At 42.0% G+C, this 26,397-nt stretch overlaps 2 non-coding genes and 2 pseudogenes across 2 annotated transcripts; 2 read left to right on the forward strand and 2 right to left on the reverse strand.

Moving 5' to 3' along the window:
• Window positions 1–345: 345 nt before the first annotated feature.
• Window positions 346–522, reverse strand: LOC140285400 (U2 spliceosomal RNA; annotated as a pseudogene).
• A 4,961-nt stretch (window positions 523–5,483) lies between these two features.
• Window positions 5,484–5,674, forward strand: LOC140285438 (U2 spliceosomal RNA). Its single transcript, XR_011910477.1, has one exon. It is a non-coding gene; the product is annotated as a U2 spliceosomal RNA (small nuclear RNA).
• Window positions 5,675–17,814: 12,140 nt separating this feature from the next.
• On the reverse strand, window positions 17,815–17,991 carry LOC140285405 (U2 spliceosomal RNA; annotated as a pseudogene).
• A 4,442-nt stretch (window positions 17,992–22,433) lies between these two features.
• LOC140285453 (U2 spliceosomal RNA) lies at window positions 22,434–22,624 on the forward strand. The gene has a single exon (XR_011910490.1). It is a non-coding gene; the product is annotated as a U2 spliceosomal RNA (small nuclear RNA).
• Window positions 22,625–26,397: the final 3,773 nt, after the last annotated feature.

Here is a 26,397-nt window from a genome sequence, read left to right on the forward strand (position 1 = left end):
AGGTTGGGCATTCAGACCTTGCTTCACCTGCTTTTCACCAAATATAGTCGGACATTCACACCTTCTTGCAGCCGAACACTTCCGCTCCACCTTTTAGTTTTCTATGGGGCATTCACACCTTTATTTTCACCGCATTTTATAAAAACACCACAGGAACACCGTATTGAGGCTTTGTTCTGACCGCTCATTCGGTGTCGCGTTTCTTTCAAGCATTTCTCCTGGTTAGCCCGCACTCGGCTCGCTCCCAGAGCCGTGTTAAAGTCTACTTCGCATTCACTCTCTTTTCTCAGCAGACTAAAAGAAACTTCCATCCTGCACCGCTGTTAGCTTTTTCACAAGAGCAGAGGAGAGCGCACCGTTCCCAGCGGCACTGCAGCACCGGGTCGATGCTTGGAGTGAACGGAGCAAGCTCCTTTTTCAACTCCTATTGATAAAAATCCATTTAATATGTAGTCCTTGCATAGACATATCACATATTAAACTGATAAGTACAGATGGATTATGTGCAATTAGTAAAGAGAGTAGAGGACGATCTCTCTCGTTGGAAGTCCTTACCTATATCACTTATGGGGAGAGTTACAACCATTAAAATGATGATACTACCAAAAGTTAACTATTTGTTCTCAATGATCCCCATAAAACCATCTGCTACTTGGTTTAAGTCACTAGATTCATGCATCTCCAAATTTCTGTGGAAAAACAAACCACCACGTATTAGTTTAAAAACCCTACAGAAGACCAAGGACAGTGGTGGATTAGATTTACCTCATTTTCAGCACTATTCCTTAGCCAATAGGTTACAATATATATCAAAATGGTTTAAACCTTGTTGTTGTCACAGTTCCCAGAGACGTTGTAATCGTTGAGGATTCTATATTCACCCCCTCATTAGAGGCACGTGTTGCAGATTGATGACACTGAATCTTCTTCTCTGTTCATTGCTGGCATCATTCCCAGCATCGTAAGTGTTCGTGGCATTGTTAGCCTCTTCTTCTGGATCTTGATATCGAGCATCCTTTTGTATTTCTGGTTTGTAAGTCCTCTCTCTTCGTTCACCGGAGTCTTCGTCTCTTTGTCCTTGAGTTTGGTGATTTTTTCTTCTTTTGATGCCTTGACACAGTGTGACAGGTGATACCACATGGGAGATCCTTTAACTTGGACTGCTGTCCCTGTGCTGCGAAATGGCTGTGCTGCTCAAATGGTCTCTCCTTCATCATATACACAGTTATTTATACATCACCTTCCACCATGAAGCGTTGTCCCTTTTTGTTTCTCTCTTTGTTCTTAAAATGCTGTTATGCATGTCTAAACCAATCCATTAAACTAGATCATTTTGGCAGTAAAGCGATCTACAATGTGCTTGGTCGCAAAGCTGCTCATCTGTGGTAAACAGCTCTTCAGAAAGGCATTCTTCAATTGATTTCACTCATTTTATGTAATAATTTTGTGATTTCCTACAAAACTACACTTCTTCTCCCATCTGTCTGAGTATTTAATATTGTCTGGGTCCCGTTAAAACATGTATTTTTCCCATCTAATTCCTTGTTTGCTTTAAAACAAGTATTCCCCATTTTCTATCCCTTCAGTAGCCAACCAGTTTGTATGGAGTACACTGGAGCAACTTGACTGATCAGTAAAACACTGCTTTTGTTGTCACCGCAAGGCTTCCCCCGTCGGTTGTTTCACTGAGACACTACTGAGTAACTACAACTCAACACAGTTTATACACATAACATTCATATACATACTAACAAACAAACAAACAATAATTTATCGCAATTTTCTCATCTCTGTTTGAACGTACACCCAGGTAAATATTCCTGTAGTCTTCTCATACCGACTATGGACCCATTCATTGTTTAACTTCACTGTTTTGCAAATCCTAATTGAATATTACACATTGACATTGAACTTTACTGGATAAGCAGGTCTTCATTGCATTCAGCAGCCTATATGTGAGCATTTATGTGTAAGCTGTTCTTCTTTGCATTTATCAGCAGCAAGCAATTCTTCACTGCACATGCATATGTAAATAGTAAAACAATTCCAATGTGTTAGCGAAACCTTCTATATCACAGTGGTTTCTAAGGTCTATTTTAAGTTCTTTGCCATCAGTGAGATGACATTGTTTACAAAGTGTGTCAAATTATCACTGAAGATCTTTTCAGGAATTTCAAATCTAGAAATGAGTTATTTTACGTGTGATTTTGCTACTGAGAGTGCATCTGCTTGTGCACATGGAAATATTTCAGACCATTTGGTAAAAACCTCTGTTGTCACTGAGCAGAATCGTTTCCCTTAACATTAATTTAGTTCAATGAAATCTACAAAATAATGAAATAATGAAATCCAAACAAATATGTTGAAAAAGATACACTGGCTTAGGGAATTATCTTCGTTTTGGTCTTAGATTGCCCTGTGGAATGTATTTTGCACATATTTGACCTGCTAGACAAAACTTTATTCATTTATTTATTCTAAAAAAATGTTTTTAATAATTAGTAAAACCATATGCTGTAAAAACCTGGTTCATTATTGCTTCCATCCCTCCCGTTGAGACATGACATGGTCCGTGGCTCAATACTGCAGCATATTTAAACAAATTCTTTGGCAGTATGGTTTTCCTTCCGGTCATTCATACGAGTCTATTGTAGATGGCAATTGAATAACATCTAATAATGCTAAAATATTTGTAGTTTATACATTTAGCTGTGGATGTCAACATACCTGTTTTTCCAATGCTGTGTTAACACATGTACAGTTGAGAAGGCATACTGACTGTCAGTATAAACGTTAACAACCTTTTTGTTATTTAATTTACAAGCTTCAGTTAAAGCTACCAATTCGACTGCTTGAACAGAGTAATTTTTTGGTAGTGGTTGTTTTAAGAAAACTTCAGTTTCTGTTACTACTGCAAATCCTGTAGCATTTGTGCCATCAGGGTTTTTTTCCTTGATCTGTTGAATAAATATAGTTATTTCTGCATTTTCATAACGTATATCAGTTAAGTCTGGCCTGGGTAAAACACTGATGGTTATTTCTGGCTTTCCATCTGTGGGGTAGGTAGCAGTGTGGATGGATTAAGTGTAGCACATCTCTCGACAACAAGGTGTGGCTGTGAAAGAAGAACTGTTATGTAGGAGAGATGTCTGGTAAAGATATTTTGTTAAGTAACCATATCACAGCCACTGCATGAGGTACCTTAAGTGTTAATGGGTGAAATAACACCATTATTGTTGATGCCTGCACTGCCAATGGCTTCTGGCCATTGATTCAAAAGTACGATCTCGTCCCTTTTTCCCCCTTTCAGTGGACACTGGCCCCTAATTACCGCAATTCAGCAGGGGGTCTTTCATTAGGAGTACTGTGCACGGTTTCAGCTCCGACCCTGGACAGCGGAAAAAACGTTGAGATCTGGTTTGAGGACCCAATTGTTGAGAAAAGTCTCTCAATGAGACTCAGAGTTGCTGGAGTCAGTTAATGCAAAGGTTTAATCTTGCAGCAAGTTCAAGAATGTGTGTGTGTATGGGTGTATGTGTGCGAACGTGTGTGAGTTTGTGTGTGTGAGAGTTTAAAGAACCTGTTATCCACAGGCAGGCCTTAACTAGTATGGCACGGGTCCAGCCTGTCTCATCTTTTTTGGAAGGTCCAGCGCTCGGCCGTAACCCTTCTGTCTGTTTGGACTCTCACATACATTCGGTTAATCATAGAAAAACGAGAACAAAACTTTTTAGCCCCTTAAATTCATAAAACAGACATGGTGCAGTTATTTCCATTCTAGAAAATAAGAGTAATCACCACCATTCCTATAAATTCTGGATATTCTAACAATCTGAATCTTTTTTAAATGTTCGATGAAGCCATTTGCTGTTCTGTTTAGAGACTCAGCTGATCATAAACCAAGTTTTGCTCTTGAACCAAGCTTCTAAACTCTTCACCTTTTTCATTTCTCAGTTAGTATTCACTTTAAAACTGATTAAAAGAAAAATTAAATGAATGCCTATCAACAAATGTGGGATCTAAACTCTAGTGCTTCCTCTAAAATAATTTCCTTTCTCAATTCAGAAATGTGTGTGTGTAAGTCACAACACCCGTGACACCAAAACGGCTTTCTTTTCTCTCTTTTCTCTACACTCTGCACTGTGAGCACACACAACAAATCAGAAAGGCTTTTTTCTCTCTTTTCTACATTATGGACTGTGGGGACACAAAACCGCTCTCTCTTTTTTTTTTTTTGATTGTGTGCCAGGGCGTTGTCTCACGTATTAGATTATGCTTAAGATACGAATGAGTTTATCAGTCACATCAGAATCCATACATACTGATCCTCCCGTAATAAAATGGTCGGATCTTATCAAACACACTTTGTTTCTTGTGACAAGTCAGCGAAACAGCGTATACACGTCAAGACACTGAATCAAGTTTGCCACAAGAACTCATAAGTTTGGCAGTATTGCTCTGCCGTCAGCAATCATACACCCATTTTATTTTCATGAGACATGTGCAGGCACCTGTTCATCTACTGTTCTATCACTATGAATTAGTTTATCTATTATCAATAAGGATACTTCTACAACTACTATCAAAGTATGTCCGGACTTCTTATGTTGTCAGTTGCTATATATGAATAAGTGGGTTGCTACTGAAAAGCATTAAGCATGTCACACAGCCCAAACATATAACATTTCAGGACACACCACACAGTTAACAACCACAGTGAAGCGTGTCAAAGCCCAAACATGTAACATTCAACAGGACACTTACACAACACATTCAAATCAAACAGTCAGACAACATACAAGAACCTATACCCCAGCCGGCATTGCTCCCTGCCTATTTTCCTACAACTCACTATGTGTGCGCACACCTTTATTCACAAACTCTTCAACTTATACTCTTTTACCGAAGCTGCTACAGCTCGATTGGCCAAATACCCTTAGATCCTATTTCGGTGAATTTGACATCTGCCTTGCATGTAACAGATTAGCGGTTTAGCAGTTTTAATTTAGTTTGAGTGAAGGAATTCATTTTATAGAAAAATCCGAAATCGTGAAGAACTCATGGAAGTAAGCTTATTCTCGGATTCCTGAATCTTTAGATTTGCTCTTTGTTTTACTGCAAAGTACAACGTTGAGCAGCACTAATGAGTTGTTTCTATTTTTGGCAGGCTTTACCTTTGCGGATGAAGCCCTTTCTGTCTGTGCAAAAGAAATCTTGTTACTGTGCAGAGTGACTTCTCTGAGTAGAGTCGCCTTACTTGTTGCGACTGTGCCAATGTTCGAAGCTGGAGTGCAAAGTTGTTGCTTGAATGGTGCTCGCTGGAGCGTGCGGTAGTGTAAAGTTATACCATTTAAAAGGGCTGAAGAGTGCTCAGTGCAGCGGGTGGGCCGAGGTGCAAAGTGACAATATGGCCATAAAAAGAACACCGCTACAAGTGCGCATTGTGCCAGGAAGGGCCCTCGGACGTGAACCAGTGGACAGTTATCGCTTCTCGGCCTTTTGGCTAAGATCAAGTGTAGTATCTGTTCTTATCAGTTTAATGTCTGATGTGTCCTCTATGCGAGGACTACATATTAAATGGATTTGTATCAATAGGAGTTGAAAAAGGAGCTTGCTCCGTTCACTCCAAGCATCGACCCGGTACTGTAGTGCCCCTGGGAACGGTGCGCTCTCCTCTGCTCTTGTGAAAAAGCAAACAGCGGTGCAGGATGGAAGTTTCAGGGAGCCCAAGATGAAACTTTCTTTTAGTCTGCTGAGAAAAGAGAGTGAATGCGAAGTAGACTTTAACACGGCTCTGGGAGCGAGCCGAGTGCGGGCTAACCAGGAGAATTGCTTGAAAGAAACGCGACACCGAATGAGCGGTCAGAACAAAGCCTCAATACGGTGTTCCTGTGGTGTTTTTATAAAATGCGGTGAAAAAAAAGGTGTGAATGCCCCATAGAAAACTAAAAGGTGGAGCGGAAGTGTTCGGCTGCAAGAAGGTGTGAATGTCCGACTATATTTGGTGAAAAGCAGGTGAAGCAAGGTCTGAATGCCCAACCTTAGATCATCAAAAGCGAGATCAGAGGTTTTTGGCTGCAAGAAGGCCATAGTTTGCCAAAAGTGGGTAAGGTGCGAATGACCGACTAAATATCAACAAAAGTGGGGGCGGAGGTCTTCGGATGCAAGTGGGTGTGAATATCCCACCATAGAAGTATGGTGGAGAGGAAGCTGTGAATGGCCGACCATAGTTTGCAAAAAGCGGGTGAGAAAAGGTGCGAATGTCCAACCATACATGATCAAAACAGGGAGCGGAGGTGTTTGGCTGCGACAAGGTGTGAATGTCCACCCATAATTAATGAAAAGCGGGCAACAAGTAGGTTCGAATGCCCAACCATACATCATCAAAAGCAGGAGTGGATGTGTTCGGCTACAAGAAGGTTTGAATGTCCGAGCATAGTTTGTAAAAAGCTGGTAAGAAAAGGTTCGAATGCCTGAACATACATCATCAAAAGCAGGACTGGATGTGTTCGGCTACAAGAAGGTTTGATTGTCCGACCATAGTTGGTAAAAAGTGGGTATGAAAAGGTTCGAATGCCCAAGTTCGGCTGAAAAAAACTGTGTTCGGCTGCAAAAAGGTGTGAATGTTTGACTAAAGTTTGTAAGACAAGGTTCGAATGCCTGACAATGTATGATCAAAAGCGGGAGCGGAGGTGTTCAGCTGCAAGAAGGTCTAAATGTCCATCATTAATTGCTAGAAAACATGAAAGAAAATTTTCGAAAATCAATCTGCACATGATCATAAGTGGGAGAGGAGGTGTTCAGCTGCAAGAAGGTGTGAATGGCCTACCATAATTGCTGAAAAATGTGTTAGAAACGGTAAGAATGCCGGACCATACATCATCAAAAGCTAGAGAGGTGGTGTTCGGCTGCAAGTAGGTGTGAATGTCTGACTAAAGTTCAAATATATTAACAAAAGCGGGAGGAGAGGTCTTCGGATGAGTGGTTGAGAATTTCCAACCATAATCTATAAAATGCGGTGAAAAAAAAGGTGTGATAGAAACCTAAAAGGTGGAGCGGAAGTGTTCGGCTGCAAGAAGGTGTGAATGTCCGTCTATAGTTGGTGAAAAGCAGGAAAAGCAAGGTCTGAATGCCCAATCTTACATCATCAAAAGCGAGATCAGAGGTGTTTGGCGGCAAGAAAACGGGTAAGGTGTGAACGACCGACTAAATATCAACAAAAGTGGGGGCGGAGGTCTTCGGATGCAAGTGGGTGTGAATATCCCACCATACAAGTATGGTGGAGAGGAAGCTGTGAATGTCCGACCATGGTTTGTAAAACGCGGGTAAGACAAGGTGCGAATGTCCGACAATGTATGATCAAAAGAGGGAGCGGAGGTGTTCGGCTGCAAGGTCTGAATTTCCAACCATAATTTGTAAACACCGTTGAAGAAAAGCCTCGAAAGCCCGACTATACACCATCAAAAGCAGAAGTGGATGTGTTCGGCCACAAGAAGGTTTGAATGTCCGACCATAGTTTGTAAAAGGCGGGTAAGAAAAGGTTTGAATGCCCGAACATACACAATCACAAGAGGGAGCGGAGGTGTTTCGCTGCAAGAAGGTGTGAATGTCCGAGCATAGTTTGTAAAAAGCGGGTAAGAAAAGGTTCGAATGCCCGAACATACACCATCAAAAGAGGGAGCGGAGGTGTTCCGCTGTAAGAAGGTGTGAATGTCCAACCATAGTTGGTAAAAAGCGGGTAAGAAAAGGTTAAAATACCCGACTCTACACAATCAATAGCGGGAGCGGAGTTGTTCGGCTAAAAGAAGGTGTGAAAGTCCGACCATGGTTTGTAAAAAGCGGGTAAGAAAAGGTTCGAATGCAAAAATACACACCATCAAAAGCGGAAGCCGAGGTGTTCGGCTGCAAGAAGGTATGAATGTCCACCCATAATTAATGAAAAGCGGGCAACAAGTAAGTTCGAATGCCCAACCATACATCAACAAAAGCAGGAGTGGATGTGTTTGGCTACAAGAAGGTTTGAATGTCCGAGCATAGTTTGTAAAAAGCGGGTAAGAAAAGGTGCGAATGCCCGACAATGTATGATCAAAAGAGGGAGTGGAGGTTTTCGGCTACAAGAAGGTTTGAATGTCCAACCATAGTTTGTAAAAAGCGGGTAAGAAAAGGTGCGAATGCCCGAAAATACACCATCAAAAGAGGGAGCGGAGGTGTTCCGCTGTAAGATGGTGCGAATGTCCGACCATAGTTGGTAAAAAGCGGGTAAGAAAAGGTTCGAATGCCCGAATATATACCATCATAAGCGGAAGCGGAGGTGTTCGGCTGCAAGAAGGTGTGAACGTCCGACCAAAGTTTGTAAAAAGCAGTTAAGAAAAGGTTCGAAAATCCAACCAAACATAATCAAAAGTGGGAGCAGAGCTGTTCGACTGCAAGTAGGTGTGAATTTCCACCCATAATTCCTGAAAAATGGGTAAGAAAAGGTGCGAATGCCCAACCATACATCATCAAAAGAAGAAGTGGATGTGTTCTGCTACAAGAAGGTTTGAATGTCCGACAATAGCTTGTAAAAAGTGGGTAAGAAAAAGTTCGAATGCTCGAACATACACCATCAAAATTGGGAGCGGAGGTGTTCCGCTGTAAGACGGTGTGAATGTCCGAACATAATTGGTAAAAAGCGGGTAAGAAAAGGTTAGAATACCCGACTGTACACAATCTATAGCGGGAGCGGAGTTGTTCGGCTACAAGAAGGTGTGAAAGTCCGACCATGGTTTGTAAAACGCGGGTAAGACAAGGTGCGAATGCCCGACAATGTATGATCAAAAGAGGGAGCGGAGGTGTTTGGCTGCAAGGTCTGAATTTCCAACCATAATTTGTAAACACCGTTGAAGAAAAGCCTCGAAAGCCCGACTATACACCATCAAAAGCGGGAGCAGAGGTGTTCAGCTGCAAGAAGGTCTGAATGTCCACCAATAATTACTGAGAAATGGGTAAGAAAAGGTGTGAATGCCCAACTATACATCATCACAAGCAGAGGTGGATGTGTTCGGCCACAAGAAGGTTTGAATGTCCGACCATAGTTTGTAAAAGGCGGGTAAGAAAAGGTTTGAATGCCCGAACATACACAATCAAAAGAGGGAGCGGAGGTGTTTCGCTGCAAGAAGGTGTGAATGTCCGAGCATAGTTTGTAAAAAGTGGGTAAGAAAAGGTTCGAATGCCAGAACATACACCATCAAAAGAGGGAGCGGAGGGTTTCCGCTGTAAGAAGGTGTGAATGTCCGACCATAGTTGGTAAAAAGCGGGTAAGAAAAGGTTAAAATACCCGACTCTACACAATCAATAGCGGGAGCGGAGTTGTTCGGCTAAAAGAAGGTGTGAAAGTCCGACCATGGTTTGTAAAAAGCGGGTAAGAAAAGGTTCGAATGCAAAAATACACACCATCAAAAGCGGAAGCCGAGGTGTTCGGCTGCAAGAAGGTATGAATGTCCACCCATAATTAATGAAAAGCGGGCAACAAGTAGGTTCGAATGCCCAACCATACATCAACAAAAGCAGGAGTGGATGTGTTTGGCTACAAGAAGGTTTGAATGTCCGAGCATAGTTTGTAAAAAGCGGGTAAGAAAAGGTGCGAATGCCCGACAATGTATGATCAAAAGAGGGAGTGGAGGTTTTCGGCTACAAGAAGGTTTGAATGTCCAACCATAGTTTGTAAAAAGCGGGTAAGAAAAGGTGCGAATGCCCGAAAATACACCATCAAAAGAGGGAGCGGAGGTGTTCCGCTGTAAGATGGTGCGAATGTCCGACCATAGTTGGTAAAAAGCGGGTAAGAAAAGGTTCGAATGCCCGAATATATACCATCAAAAGCAGAAACGGAGGTGTTCGGCTGCAAGAAGGTGTGAACGTCCGACCAAAGTTTGTAAAAAGCAGTTAAGAAAAGGTTCGAATATCCAACCAAACATAATCAAAAGTGGGAGCAGAGCTGTTCGACTGCAAGTAGGTGTGAATGTCCACCCATAATTCCTGAAAAATGGGTAAGAAAAGGTGCGAATGCCCAACCATACATCATCAAAAGAAGAAGTGGATGTGTTCTGCTACAAGAAGGTTTGAATGTCCGACCATAGTTTGTAAAAAGTGGGTAAGAAAAAGTTTGAATGCCCGAACATACACCATCAAAAGAGGGAGCGGAGGTGTTCCGCTGTAAGACGGTGTGAAAGTCCGACCATAATTGGTAAAAAGCGGGTAAGAAAAGGTTAAAATACCCGACTGTACACAATCAATAGCGGGAGCGGAGTTGTTCGGCTACAAGAAGGTGTGAAAGTCCGACCATGGTTTGTAAAACGCGGGTAAGACAAGGTGCGAATGCCCGACAATGTATAATCAAAAGAGGGAGCGGAGGTGTTCGGCTGCAAGGTCTGAATTTCCAACCAATAATTACTGAAAACTGGCGGGTAAGAAAAGGTGTGAATGCCCAACTATACATCATAAAAAGCAGAAGTGGATGTGTTCGGCCACAAGAAGGTTTGAATGTCCGACCATAGTTTGTAAAAAGCGGGTAAGAAAAGGTTCGAATGCCCGAACATACACAATCAAAAGAGGGAGCGGAGGGGTTTCGCTGCAAGAAGGTGTGAATGTCCGAGCATAGTTTGTAAAAAGTGGGTAAGAAAAGGTTCGAATGCCAAAATATACACCATCAAAAACGGAAGCCGAGGTGTTCGGCTGCAAGTAGGTGTGAATGTCAGATCATAATTTGCAAAAAAGTGATGAGAAAGGTGTGAATGACCGACAATAATTACTGAAAAATGTGTTAGAAAAGGTAAGAATGCCGGACTATTCATCATCAAAAGCAGAGAAGAGGTGTTCGGATGCAAGAAGCTGTGAATGTCCAGCCATAATTACTCAAAAACGGTTAAGAAAAGGTAGTATTGCCAGACCATAAATGATCAAAACAGGGAGCGGAGGTGTTCCGCTGTAAGAAGGTGTGAATGTCCAACCATAATTGGTAAAAAGCGGGTAAGAAAAGGTTAAAATACCCGACTGTACACAATCAATAGTGGGAGCGGAGTTGTTTGGCTACTAAAAGGTGTGAAAGTCCGACCATACATCCTCAAAAGCAGAACTGGATGTGTTCGGCTACAAGAAGGTTTGAATGTCCGACCATAGTTTGTAAAAAGCGGGTAAGAAAAGGTTCGAATGCCCAAACATACACCATCAAAAGAGGGAGCGGAGGTGTTCCGCCATAAGAAGGTGTGAATGTCCGACCGTAGTTGCTAAAAAGTGGGTAAGAAAAGGTTAAAATACCCGACTGTACACAATCAATAGCGGGAGCGAATGTGTTCGGCTACAAGAAGGTGTGAAAGTCCGACCATGTTTTGTAAATAGCGGGTAAGAAAAGGTGCGAATGCCCGACAATGTATGATCAAAAGAGGGAGCGGAGGTTTTCGGCTAAAAGAAGGTCTGAATGTCCAACCATAATTTGTAAAAACCGGGGAAGAAAAGGCTCGAAAGCCCGACTATACACCATCAAAAGCGGGAGCAGAGGGGTTCAGCTGCAAGAAGGTCTGAATGTCCATCAATAATTGCTAGAAAACATGAAAGAAAATTTTCGAATATCAAACCGCACATGATCATAAGTGGGAGCGGAGGTGTTTAGCTGCAAGAAGGTGTGAATGTCCACCCATAATTCCTCAAAAATGGGTAAAAAAAAAGGTGCGAATGCCCAACCATACATCATCAAAAGCAGGACTGGATGTGTTCGGCTACAAGGTTTGAATGTCCGAGCATAGTTTGTTAAAAGCGGGTAAGAAAAGGTTCGAATGCCCGAACATACACCATCAAAAGAGGGAGCGGAGGTGTTCCGCCATAAGAAGGTGTGAATGTCCGACCGTAGTTGGTAAAAAGCGGGTAAGAAAAGGTTAAAATGGCCGTCTGTACACAATCAATAGCGGGAAGGGATGTGTTCGGCTACAAGAAGGTGTGAAAGTCCGACCATGTTTTGTAAAAAGCGGTTAAGAAAAGGTGTGAATGCCCGACAATGTATGATCAAAAGAGGGAGCGGAGGTTTTCGGCTGCAAGAAGGTCTGAATGTCCAACCATAATTTGTAAAAACCGGGGAAGAAAAGGCTCGGAAGCCCGACTATACACCGTCAAAAGCGGGAGCAGAGGTGTTCAGCTGCAAGAAGGTCTCAATGTCCATCAATAATTGCTAAAAAACATGAAAGAAAATTTTCGAATATCAAACCGCACATGATCATATGCGGGAGAGGAGGTGTTCAGCTGCAAGAAGGTGTGAATGTCCACCCATATCTCCTGAAAAATGGGTAAAAAAAGGTGCGAATGCCCAACCATACATCATCAAAAGCAGGTGTGAATGTCAGATCATAATTTGCAAAAACTTGATGAGAAATGGTGAGAATGCCCGACTATACACCATCAAATGCGGGAGCGGAGGTGTTCGGCTGTGAGTAGGTGTGAATGTCCGACCATACTTGCTGAAAAATATGACAAAGCAGTTTTCACTTGGTTTGAGTGAAGGATTTCATTTTATATAGAAATCCGAAATTGTGTAGAACTCGTGGAAATAAGTTTATTCTCGGATTCCTAAAGGTTTAGTGTTGTTCTTTGGTATACTGCAAAGTAATACTTTTTATTTTGTTGAAACCGATTCAGACATGGATAAATATCAAGGAAAAAGCAGTTTTAACTTGGTTTGAGTGAAGGAATTCATTTTATATCAAAATCCGAAATTGTGTAGAACTCGTGGAAATAAGTTTATTCTCGGATTCCTAAAGGTTTAGTGTTGTTCTTTGGTATACTGCAAAGTAATACTTTCTATTTTGTTGAAACCGATTAAGTTAAAACTGCTTTGTCCTTCATATTTATCCATGTCATAATAGCTTTAAACAAAAAAGAACGTTGTACTTTGCAGGATAGGAAAGAACAACACTAAACCTTTTCAGGAATCCGAGAATAAGCGTCGATTGACGAGTTCTACACAATTTCGGATTTTGATATAAAATGAATTCCTTCACTCAAACCAAGTGAAAACTGCTTTGTCATATTTTTCAGCAAGTATGGTCGGACATTCACACCTACTCACAGCCGAACACCTCCGCTCCCGCATTTGATGGTGTATAGTCGGGCATTCTCACCATTTCTCATCAGGTTTTTGCAAATTATGATCTGACATTCACACATGCTTTTGATGTTGTATGGTTGGGCATTTGCACCTTTTTTTACCCATTTTTCAGGAATTATGGGTGGACATTCACACCATCTTGCAGCTGAACACCTCCTCTCCCGCATATGATCATGTGCGGTTTGATATTCGAAAATTTTCTTTCATGTTTTCTAGCAATTATTGATGGACATTGAGACCTTCTTGCAGCTGAACACCTCTGCTCCCGCTTTTGATGGTGTATAGTCGGGCTTTCGAGCCTTTTCTTCCCCGGTTTTTACAAATTATGGTTGGACATTCAGACCTTCTTGCAGCCGAAAACCTCCGCTCCCTCTTTTGATCATACATTGTCGGGCATTCGCACCTTTTCTTAACCACTTTTTACAAAACATGGTTGGACTTTCACACTTTCTTGTAGCCGAACACATCCCTCCCCGCTATTGATTGTGTACAGTCGGGTATTTTAACCTTTTCTTACCCGCTTTTTACCAACTACGGTCGGACATTCACACCTTCTTATGGCGGAACACCTCCGCTCCCTCTTTTGATGGTGTAGGTTCGGGCATTCGAACCTTTTCTTACCCGCTTTTTACAAACTATGCTCGGACATTCAAACCTTCTTGTAGCCGAACACATCCAGTCCTGCTTTTGATGATGTATGGTTGGGCATTCGCACCTTTTTTTTTACCCATTTTTGAGGAATTATGGGTGGACATTCACACCTTCTTGCAGCTGAACACCTCCTCTCCCACTTATGATCATGTGCGGTTGGATATTCGAACATTTTTTTTCATGTTTTCTAGCAATTATTGATGGACATTCAGACCTTCTTGCAGCTGAACACCTCCGCTCCCGCTTTTGATGGTGTATAGTCGGGCTTCCGAGCCTTTTCTTCCCCGGTTTTTACAAATTATGGTTGGACATTTAGACCTTCTTGCAGCCGAAAACCTCCGTTCCCTCTTTTGATCATACATTGTCCGGCATTCGCAACTTTTCTTACCCGCTTTTTACAAACCATGGTCGGACTTTCACACCTTTTACTAGCCAAACAACTCCGCTCCCGCTATTGATTGTGTACAGTCGGGTATTTTAACCTTTTCTTACCCGCTTTTTACCAATTATGGTGGGACATTCACACCTTCTTACAGCGGAACACCTCCGCTCCCTGTTTTGATCATTTATGGTCTGGAAATACTACCTTTTCTTACCCGTTTTTGAGTTATTATGGCTGGACATTCACAGCTTCTTGCAGCCGAACACCTCTTCTCCCGCTTTTGATGATGAATGGTCCGGCATTCTTACCTTTTCTAACACATTTTTCAGCAATTATTGTTGGTCATTCACACCTTTCTCATCAGCTTTTTACAAATTATGATCTGACATTCACACCTACTTGCAGCCGAACACCTCGGCTTCCGCTTTTGATGGTGTATATTTTGGCATTCGAACCTTTTCTTACCCGCTTTTTACAAACCATGGTCGGACTTTCACACCTTCTTTTAGCCGAACAACTCCGCTCCCGCTATTGATTGTGTAGAGTTGGGTATTTTAGCCTTTACTTACCCGCTTTTTACCAACTATGGTCGGACATTCACACCTTCTTACAGCGGAACACCTCCGCTCCCTCTTTTGATGGTGTATGTTCTGGCATTCGAACCTTTTCTTACCCACTTTTTACAAACTATGCTCGGACATTCACACCTTCTTGCAGTGAAACACCTCCGCTCCCTCTTTTGATTGTGTATGTTCGGGCATTCGAACCTTTTCTTACCCGCCTTTTACAAACTATGGTCGGACATTCAAACCTTCTTGTGGCCGAACACATCCACTTCTGCTTGTGATGATGTATAGTTGGGCATTCACACCTTTTCTTACCCATTTTTCAGTAATTATTGGTGGACATTCAGACCTTCTTGCAGCTGAACACCTCCGCTCCCGCTTTTGATGGTGTATAGTCGGGCTTTCGAGCCTTTTCTTCAACGGTGTTTACAAATTATGGTTGGAAATTCAGACCTTGCAGCCGAAACACTCCGCTCCCTCTTTTGATCATACATTGTCGGGCATTCGCACCTTGTCTTACCCGCTTTTTACAAACCATGGTCGGACTTTCACACCTTCTTGTAGCCGAACAACTCCGCTCCCGCTATTGATTGTGTACAGTCCAGTTTTTTAACCTTTTCTTACCCGCTTTTTACCAACTATGGTCGGACATTCGCAGCATCTTACAGCGGAACACCTCCGCTCCCTCTTTTGATGGTGTATGTTCGGGCATTCGAACTTTTTCTTACCCGCTTTTTACAAACTATGGTCGGACATTCAAACCTTCTTGTAGCAGAACACATCCACTTCTTCTTTTGATGATGTATGGTTGGGCATTCGCACCTTTTCTTACCCATTTTTCAGGAATTATGGGTGGATATTCACACCTACTTGCAGTCGAACAGCTCTGCTCCCACTTTTGATTATGTTTGGTTGGATATTCGAACCTTTTCTTAACTGCTTTTTACAAACTTTGGTCGGACGTTCACACCTTCTTGCAGCCGAACACCTCCGCTTCCGCTTTTGATGGTATATATTCGGGCATTCGAACCTTTTCTTACCCACTTTTTACCAACTATGGTCGGACATTCACACCGTCTTTCAAGTGTAACACTTCCGCTCCCTCTTTTGATGGTGTATGTTCGGGCATTCGCACCTTTTCTTACCCGCTTTTTACAAACTATGGTCGTACATTCAAACCTTGTAGCCGAAAACCTCCACTCCCTCTTTTGATCATACTTTGTCGGGCATTCGCACCTTTTCTTACCCGCTTTTTACAAACTATGCTCGGACATTCAAACCTTCTTGTAGCCAAACACATCCACTCCTGCTTTTGTTGATGTATGGTTGGGCATTCGAACCTACTTGTTGCCCGCTTTTCATTAATTATGGGTGGACATTCACACCTTGTCACAGCCAAACACCTCCGCTCCCTGTTTTGATCATGTATGGTTGGACATTCGCACCTTTTCTCACCCGCTTTTTGCAAACTATGGTCGGCCATTCACAGCTTCCTCTCCACCATACTTGTATGGTGGGATATTCACACCCACTTGCATCCGAAGATCTCCGCCCCCACTTTTGTTGATATTTAGTCGGTCATTCACACCTTACCCGTTTTCTTGCCGCCAAACACCTCTGATCTCGCTTTTGATGATGTAAGATTGGGCATTCATACCTTGCTTTTCCTGCTTTTCACCAACTATAGATGGACATTCACACCTTCTTGCAGCCGAACACTTCCGCTCCACCTTTTAGGTTTCTATCACACCTTTTTTTTCACCGCATTTTATAGATTATGGTTGGAAATTCTCAACCACTCATCCGAAGACCTCTCCTCCCGCTTTTGTTAATATATTTGAACTTTAGTCAGACATTCACACCTACTTGTAGCCGAACACCACCTCTCTAGCTTTTGATGAGGTATGGTCCGGGATTCTTACCGTTTCTAACACATTTTTCAGCAATTATGGTAGGATATTCACACCTTCTTGCAGCTTAACACCTCCTCTCCCACTTATGATCATGTGCGGATTGATTTTCGAAAATTTTCTTTCATGTTTTCTAGCAATTAATTATGGACATTTAGACCTTCTTGCAGCTGAACACCTCCGCTCCCGCTTTTGATCATACATTGTCAGGCATTCGCACCTTGTCTTACCCGCTTTTTACAAACTTTAGTCGAACATTCACACCCTTTTGCAGCCGAACACAGTTTTTTGCAGCCGAATTTGGGCATTCGCACCTTTTCATACCCACTTTTTACCAACTATGGTCGGACATTCACACCGTCTTACAGCGGTACACCTCCGCTCCCTCTTTTGATGGTGTATGTTCGGGCATTCGAACCTTTTCTTACCCGCTTTTTACAAACTATGCTCAGACATTCAAACCTTCTTGTAGCCGAACACATCCACTCCTGCTTTTGATGATGTATGGTATGGCATTCGAACCTACTTGTTGCCCGCTTTTCATTAATTATGGGTGGACATTCACACCTTGTCGCAGCCAAACACCCTGTTTCGATCATGTATGGTTGGACATTCGCACCTTTTCTCACCCGCTTTTTGCAAACTATGGTCGGCCATTCACAGCTTCCTCTCCACCATACTTGTATGGTGGGATATTCACACCCACTTGCATCCGAAGGCCTCCGCCCCCACTTTTGTTGATATTTAGTCGGTCATTCGCACCTTACCCGCTTTTGGCAAACTATGGCCTTCTTGCAGCCAAAAACCTCTGATCTCGCTTTTGATGATGTAAGGTTGGGCATTCAGACCTTGCTTCACCTGCTTTTCACCAAATATAGTCGGACATTCACACCTTCTTGCAGCCGAACACTTCCGCTCCACCTTTTAGTTTTCTATGGGGCATTCACACCTTTATTTTCACCGCATTTTATAAAAACACCACAGGAACACCGTATTGAGGCTTTGTTCTGACCGCTCATTCGGTGTCGCGTTTCTTTCAAGCATTTCTCCTGGTTAGCCCGCACTCGGCTCGCTCCCAGAGCCGTGTTAAAGTCTACTTCGCATTCACTCTCTTTTCTCAGCAGACTAAAAGAAACTTCCATCCTGCACCGCTGTTAGCTTTTTCACAAGAGCAGAGGAGAGCGCACCGTTCCCAGCGGCACTGCAGTACCGGGTCGATGCTTGGAGTGAACGGAGCAAGCTCCTTTTTCAACTCCTATTGATAAAAATCCATTTAATATGTAGTCCTTGCATAGACATATCACATATTAAACTGATAAGTATAGATGGATTATGTGCAATTAGTAAAGAGAGTAGAGGACGATCTCTCTCGTTGGAAGTCCTTACCTATATCACTTATGGGGAGAGTTACAACCATTAAAATGATGATACTACCAAAAGTTAACTATTTGTTCTCAATGATCCCCATAAAACCATCTGCTACTTGGTTTAAGTCACTAGATTCATGCATCTCCAAATTTCTGTGGAAAAACAAACCACCACGTATTAGTTTAAAAACCCTACAGAAGACCAAGGACAGTGGTGGATTAGATTTACCTCATTTTCAGCACTATTCCTTAGCCAATAGGTTACAATATATATCAAAATGGTTTAAACCTTGTTGTTGTCACAGTTCCCAGAGACGTTGTAATCGTTGAGGATTCTATATTCACCCCCTCATTAGAGGCACGTGTTGCAGATTGATGACACTGAATCTTCTTCTCTGTTCATTGCTGGCATCATTCCCAGCATCGTAAGTGTTCGTGGCATTGTTAGCCTCTTCTTCTGGATCTTGATATCGAGCATCCTTTTGTATTTCTGGTTTGTAAGTCCTCTCTCTTCGTTCACCGGAGTCTTCGTCTCTTTGTCCTTGAGTTTGGTGATTTTTTCTTCTTTTGATGCCTTGACACAGTGTGACAGGTGATACCACGTGGGAGATCCTTTAACTTGGACTGCTGTCCCTGTGCTGCGAAATGGCTGTGCTGCTCAAATGGTCTCTCCTTCATCATATACACAGTTATTTATACATCACCTTCCACCATGAAGCGTTGTCCCTTTTTGTTTCTCTCTTTGTTCTTAAAATGCTGTTATGCATGTCTAAACCAATCCATTAAACTAGATCATTTTGGCAGTAAAGCGATCTACAATGTGCTTGGTCGCAAAGCTGCTCATCTGTGGTAAACAGCTCTTCAGAAAGGCATTCTTCAATTGATTTCACTAATTTTATGTAATAATTTTGTGATTTCCTACAAAACTACACTTCTTCTCCCATCTGTCTGAGTATTTAATATTGTCTGGGTCCCGTTAAAACATGTATTTTTCCCATCTAATTCCTTGTTTGCTTTAAAACAAGTATTCCCCATTTTCTATCCCTTCAGTAGCCAACCAGTTTGTATGGAGTACACTGGAGCAACTTGACTGATCAGTAAAACACTGCTTTTGTTGTCACCGCAAGGCTTCCCCCGTCGGTTGTTTCACTGAGACACTACTGAGTAACTACAACTCAACACAGTTTATACACATAACATTCATATACATACTAACAAACAAACAAACAATAATTTATCGCAATTTTCTCATCTCTGTTTGAACGTACACCCAGGTAAATATTCCTGTAGTCTTCTCATACCGACTATGGACCCATTCATTGTTTAACTTCACTGTTTTGCAAATCCTAATTGAATATTACACATTGACATTGAACTTTACTGGATAAGCAGGTCTTCATTGCATTCAGCAGCCTATATGTGAGCATTTATGTGTAAGCTGTTCTTCTTTGCATTTATCAGCAGCAAGCAATTCTTCACTGCACATGCATATGTAAATAGTAAAACAATTCCAATGTGTTAGCGAAACCTTCTATATCACAGTGGTTTCTAAGGTCTATTTTAAGTTCTTTGCCATCAGTGAGATGACATTGTTTACAAAGTGTGTCAAATTATCACTGAAGATCTTTTCAGGAATTTCAAATCTAGAAATGAGTTATTTTACGCGTGATTTTGCTACTGAGAGTGCATCTGCTTGTGCACATGGAAATATTTCAGACCATTTGGTAAAAACCTCTGTTGTCACTGAGCAGAATCGTTTCCCTTAACATTAATTTAGTTCAATGAAATCTACAAAATAATGAAATAATTAAATCCAAACAAATATGTTGAAAAAGATACACTGGCTTAGGGAATTATCTTCGTTTTGGTCTTAGATTGCCCTGTGGAATGTATTTTGCACATATTTGACCTGCTAGACAAAACTTTATTCATTTATTTATTCTAAAAAAATGTTTTTAATAATTAGTAAAACCATATGCTGTAAAAACCTGGTTCATTATTGCTTCCATCCCTCCTGTTGAGACATGACATGGTCCGTGGCTCAATACTGCAGCATATTTAAACAAATTCTTTGGCAGTATGGTTTTCCTTCCGGTCATTCATACGAGTCTATTGTAGATGGCAATTGAATAACATCTAATAATGCTAAAATATTTGTAGTTTATACATTTAGCTGTGGATGTCAACATACCTGTTTTTCCAATGCTGTGTTAACACATGTACAGTTGAGAAGGCATACTGACTGTCAGTGTAAACGTTAACAACCTTTTTGTTATTTAATTTACAAGCTTCAGTTAAAGCTACCAATTCGACTGCTTGAACAGAGTAATTTTTTGGTAGTGGTTGTTTTAAGAAAACTTCAGTTTCTGTTACTACTGCAAATCCTGTAGCATTTGTGCCATCAGGGTTTTTTTCCTTGATCTGTTGAATAAATATAGTTATTTCTGCATTTTCAAGAATGTGTGTGTGTATGGGTGTATGTGTGCGAACGTGTGTGAGTTTGTGTGTGTGAGAGTTTAAAGAACCTGTAATCCACAGGCAGGCCTTAACTAGTATGGCACGGGTCCAGCCTGTCTCATCTTTTTTGGAAGGTCCAGCGCTCGGCCGTAACCCTTCTGTCTGTTTGGACTCTCACATACATTCGGTTAATCATAGAAAAACGAGAACAAAACTTTTTAGCCCCTTAAATTCATAAAACAGACATGGTGCAGTTATTTCCATTCTAGAAAATAAGAGTAATCACCACCATTCCTATAAATTCTGGATATTCTAACAATCTGAATCTTTTTTAAATGTTCGATGAAGCCCTTTGCTGTTCTGTTTAGAGACTCAGCTGATCATAAACCAAGTTTTGCTCTTGAACCAAGCTTCTAAACTCTTCACCTTTTTCATTTCTCAGTTAGTATTCACTTTAAAACTGATTAAAAGAAAAATTAAATGAATGCCTATCAACAAATGTGGGATCTAAACTCTAGTGCTTCCTCTAAAATAATTTCCTTTCTCAATTCAGAAATGTGTGTGTGTAAGTCACAACACCCGTGACACCAAAACGGCTTTCTTTTCTCTCTTTTCTCTACACTCTGCACTGTGAGCACACACAACAAATCAGAAAGGCTTTTTTCTCTCTTTTCTACATTATGGACTGTGGGGACACAAAACCGCTCTCTCTTTTTTTTTTTTTGATTGTGTGCCAGGGCGTTGTCTCACGTATTAGATTATGCTTAAGCTACGAATGAGTTTATCAGTCACATCAGAATCCATACATACTGATCCTCCCGTAATAAAATGGTCGGATCTTATCAAACACACTTTGTTTCTTGTGACAAGTCAGCGAAACAGCGTATACACGTCAAGACACTGAATCAAGTTTGCCACAAGAACTCATAAGTTTGGCAGTATTGCTCTGCCGTCAGCAATCATACACCCATTTTATTTTCATGAGACATGTGCAGGCACCTGTTCATCTACTGTTCTATCACTATGAATTAGTTTATCTATTATCAATAAGGATACTTCTACAACTACTATCAAAGTATGTCCGGACTTCTTATGTTGTCAGTTGCTATATATGAATAAGTGGGTTGCTACTGAAAAGCATTAAGCATGTCACACAGCCCAAACATATAACATTTCAGGACACACCACACAGTTAACAACCACAGTGAAGCGTGTCAAAGCCCAAACATGTAACATTCAACAGGACACTTACACAACACATTCAAATCAAACAGTCAGACAACATACAAGAACCTATACCCCAGCCGGCATTGCTCCCTGCCTATTTTCCTACAACTCACTATGTGTGCGCACACCTTTATTCACAAACTCTTCAACTTATACTCTTTTACCGAAGCTGCTACAGCTCGATTGGCCAAATACCCTTAGATCCTATTTCGGTGAATTTGACATCTGCCTTGCATGTAACAGATTAGCGGTTTAGCAGTTTTAATTTAGTTTGAGTGAAGGAATTCATTTTATAGCAAAATCCGAAATCGTGAAGAACTCATGGAAGTAAGCTTATTCTCGGATTCCTGAATCTTTAGATTTGCTCTTTGTTTTACTGCAAAGTACAACGTTGAGCAGCACTAATGAGTTGTTTCTATTTTTGGCAGGCTTTACCTTTGCGGATGAAGCCCTTTCTGTCTGTGCAAAAGAAATCTTGTTACTGTGCAGAGTGACTTCTCTGAGTAGAGTCGCCTTACTTGTTGCGACTGTGCCAATGTTCGAAGCTGGAGTGCAAAGTTGTTGCTTGAATGGTGCTCGCTGGAGCGTGCGGTAGTGTAAAGTTATACCATTTAAAAGGGCTGAAGAGTGCTCAGTGCAGCGGGTGGGCCGAGGTGCAAAGTGACACTATGGCCATAAAAAGAACACCGCTACAAGTGCGCATTGTGCCAGGAAGGGCCCTCGGACGTGAACCAGTGGACAGTTATCGCTTCTCGGCCTTTTGGCTAAGATCAAGTGTAGTATCTGTTCTTATTAGTTTAATGTCTGATGTGTCCTCTATGCGAGGACTACATATTAAATGGATTTGTATCAATAGGAGTTGAAAAAGGAGCTTGCTCCGTTCACTCCAAGCATCGACCCGGTACTGTAGTGCCCCTGGGAACGGTGCGCTCTCCTCTGCTCTTGTGAAAAAGCAAACAGCGGTGCAGGATGGAAGTTTCAGGGAGCCCAAGATGAAACTTTCTTTTAGTCTGCTGAGAAAAGAGAGTGAATGCGAAGTAGACTTTAACACGGTTCTGGGAGCGAGCCGAGTGCGGGCTAACCAGGAGAATTGCTTGAAAGAAACGCGACACCGAATGAGCGGTCAGAACAAAGCCTCAATACGGTGTTCCTGTGGTGTTTTTATAAAATGCGGTGAAAAAAAAGGTGTGAATGCCCCATAGAAAACTAAAAGGTGGAGCGGAAGTGTTCGGCTGCAAGAAGGTGTGAATGTCCGACTATATTTGGTGAAAAGCAGGTAAAGCAAGGTCTGAATGCCCAACCTTACATCATCAAAAGCGAGATCAGAGGTTTTTGGCTGCAAGAAGGCCATAGTTTGCCAAAAGTGGGTAAGGTGCGAATGACCGACTAAATATCAACAAAAGTGGGGGCGGAAGTCTTCGGATGCAAGTGGGTGTGAATATCCCACCATAGAAGTATGGTGGAGAGGAAGCTGTGAATGGCCGACCATAGTTTGCAAAAAGCGGGTGAGAAAAGGTGCGAATGTCCAACCATACATGATCAAAACAGGGAGCGGAGGTGTTTGGCTGCGACAAGGTGTGAATGTCCACCCATAATTAATGAAAAGCGGGCAACAAGTAGGTTCGAATGCCCAACCATACATCATCAAAAGCAGGAGTGGATGTGTTCGGCTACAAGAAGGTTTGAATGTCCGAGCATAGTTTGTAAAAAGCGGGTAAGAAAAGGTTCGAATGCCTGAACATACATCATCAAAAGCAGGACTGGATGTGTTCGGCTACAAGAAGGTTTGAATGTCCGACCATAGTTGGTAAAAAGTGGGTATGAAAAGGTTCGAATGCCCAAAATCGGCTGAAAAAAACTGTGTTCGGCTGCAAAAAGGTGTGAATGTTTGACTAAAGTTTGTAAGACAAGGTTCGAATGCCTGACAATGTATGATCAAAAGCGGGAGCGGAGGTATTCAGCTGCAAGAAGGTCTAAATGTCCATCATTAATTGCTAGAAAACATGAAAGAAAATTTTCGAAAATCAATCTGCATATGATCATAAGTGGGAGAGGAGGTGTTCAGCTGCAAGAAGGTGTGAATGTCCTACCATAATTGCTGAAAAATGTGTTAGAAACGGTAGGAATGCCGGACCATACATCATCAAAAGCTAGAGAGGTGGTGTTCGGCTGCAAGTAGGTGTGAATGTCTGACTAAAGTTCAAATATATTAACAAAAGCGGGAGGAGAGGTCTTCGGATGAGTGGTTGAGAATTTCCAACCATAATCTATAAAATGCGGTGAAAAAAAAGGTGTGATAGAAACCTAAAAGGTGGAGCGGAAGTGTTCGGCTGCAAGAAGGTGTGAATGTCCATCTATAGTTGGTGAAAAGCAGGAAAAGCATGGTCTGAATGCCCAATCTTACATCATCAAAAGCGAGATCAGAGGTGTTTGGCTGCAAGAAAACGGGTAAGGTGTGAATGACCGACTAAATATCAACAAAAGTGGGGGCGGAGGTCTTCGGATGCAAGTGGGTGTGAATATCCCACCATACAAGTATGGTGGAGAGGAAGCTGTGAATGTCCGACCATGGTTTGTAAAACGCGGGTAAGACAAGGTGCGAATGTCCGACAATGTATGATCAAAAGAGGGAGCGGAGGTGTTCGGCTGCAAGGTCTGAATTTCCAACCATAATTTGTAAACACCGTTGAAGAAAAGCCTCGAAAGCCCGACTATACACCATCAAAAGCGGGAGCAGAGGTGTTCAGCTGCAAGAAGGTCTGAATGTCCACCAATAATTACTGAAAAATGGGTAAGAAAAGGTGTGAATGCCCAACAATACATCATCAAAAGCAGAAGTGGATGTGTTCGGCCACAAGAAGGTTTGAATGTCCGACCATAGTTTGTAAAAGGCGGGTAAGAAAAGGTTTGAATGCCCGAACATACACAATCAAAAGAGGGAGCGGAGGTGTTTCGCTGCAAGAAGGTGTGAATGTCCGAGCATAGTTTGTAAAAAGTGGGTAAGAAAAGGTTCGAATGCCCGAACATACACCATCAAAAGAGGGAGCGGAGGTGTTCCGCTGTAAGAAGGTGTGAATGTCCAACCATAGTTGGTAAAAAGCGGGTAAGAAAAGGTTAAAATACCCGACTCTACACAATCAATAGCGGGAGCGGAGTTGTTCGGCTAAAAGAAGGTGTGAAAGTCCGACCATGGTTTGTAAAAAGCGGGTAAGAAAAGGTTCGAATGCAAAAATATACACCATCAAAAGCGGAAGCCGAGGTGTTCGGCTGCAAGTAGGTCTGAATGTCCACCCATAATTAATGAAAAGCGGGCAACAAGTAGGTTCGAATGCCCCACCATACATCAACAAAAGCAGGAGTGGATGTGTTTGGCTACAAGAAGGTTTGAATGTCCGAGCATAGTTTGTAGAAAGCGGGTAAGAAAAGGTGCGAATGCCCGAAAATACACCATCAAAAGAGGGAGCGGAGGTGTTCCGCTGTAAGATGGTGCGAATGTCCGACCATAGTTGGTAAAAAGCGGGTAAGAAAAGGTTCGAATGCCCGAATATATACCATCAAAAGCGGAAACGGAGGTGTTCGGCTGCAAGAAGGTGTGAACGTCCGACAAAAGTTTGTAAAAAGCAGTTAAGAAAAGGTTCGAATATCCAACCAAACATAATCAAAAGTGGGAGCAGAGCTGTTCGACTGCAAATAGGTGTGAATGTCCACCCATAATTCCTGAAAAATGGGTAAGAAAAGGTGCGAATGCCCAACCATACATCATCAAAAGAAGAAGTGGATGTGTTCTGCTACAAGAAGGTTTGAATGTCCGACCATAGTTTGTAAAAAGTGGGTAAGAAAAAGTTCGAATGCCCGAACATACACCATCAAAAGAGGGAGCGGAGGTGTTCCGCTGTAAGACGGTGTGAAAGTCCGACCATAATTGGTAAAAAGCGGATAAGAAAAGGTTAAAATACCCGACTGTACACAATCAATAGCGGGAGCGGAGTTGTTCGGCTACAAGAAGGTGTGAAAGTCCGACCATGGTTTGTAAAACGCGGGTAAGACAAGGTGCGAATGCCCGACAATGTATGATCAAAAGAGGGAGCGGAGGTGTTCGGCTGGAAGGTCTGAATTTCCAACCATAATTTGTAAACACCGTTGAAGAAAAGCCTCGAAAGCCCGACTATACACCATCAAAAGCGGGAGCAGAGGGGTTCAGCTGCAAGAAGGTCTGAATGTCCACCAATAATTACTGAAAAATGGGTAAGAAAAGGTGTGAATGCCCAACTATACATCATCAAAAGCAGAAGTGGATGTGTTCGGCCACAAGAAGGTTTGAATGTCCGACCATAGTTTGTAAAAAGCGGGTAAGAAAAGGTTCGAATGCCCAAACATACACAATCAAAAGAGGGAGCGGAGGGGTTTCGCTGCAAGAAGGTGTGAATGTCCGAGCATAGTTTGTAAAAAGTGGGTAAGAAAAGGTTCGAATGCCAAAATATACACCATCAAAAACGGAAGCCGAGGTGTTCGGCTGCAAGTAGGTGTGAATGTCAGATCATAATTTGCAAAAAGCTGATGAGAAAGGTGTGAATGACCGACAATAATTACTGAAAAATGTGTTAGAAAAGGTAAGAATGCCGGACTATTCATCATCAAAAGCAGAGAAGAGGTGTTCGGATGCAAGAAGCTGTGAATGTCCAGCCATAATTACTCAAAAACGGGTAAG

The sequence above is a fragment of the Leuresthes tenuis genome, unplaced genomic scaffold, assembly GCF_036924035.1.
Source record: "Leuresthes tenuis unplaced genomic scaffold, fLeuTen1.0.hap1 SCAF_40, whole genome shotgun sequence".
Taxonomy (NCBI): Eukaryota; Metazoa; Chordata; class Actinopteri; order Atheriniformes; family Atherinopsidae; genus Leuresthes; species Leuresthes tenuis.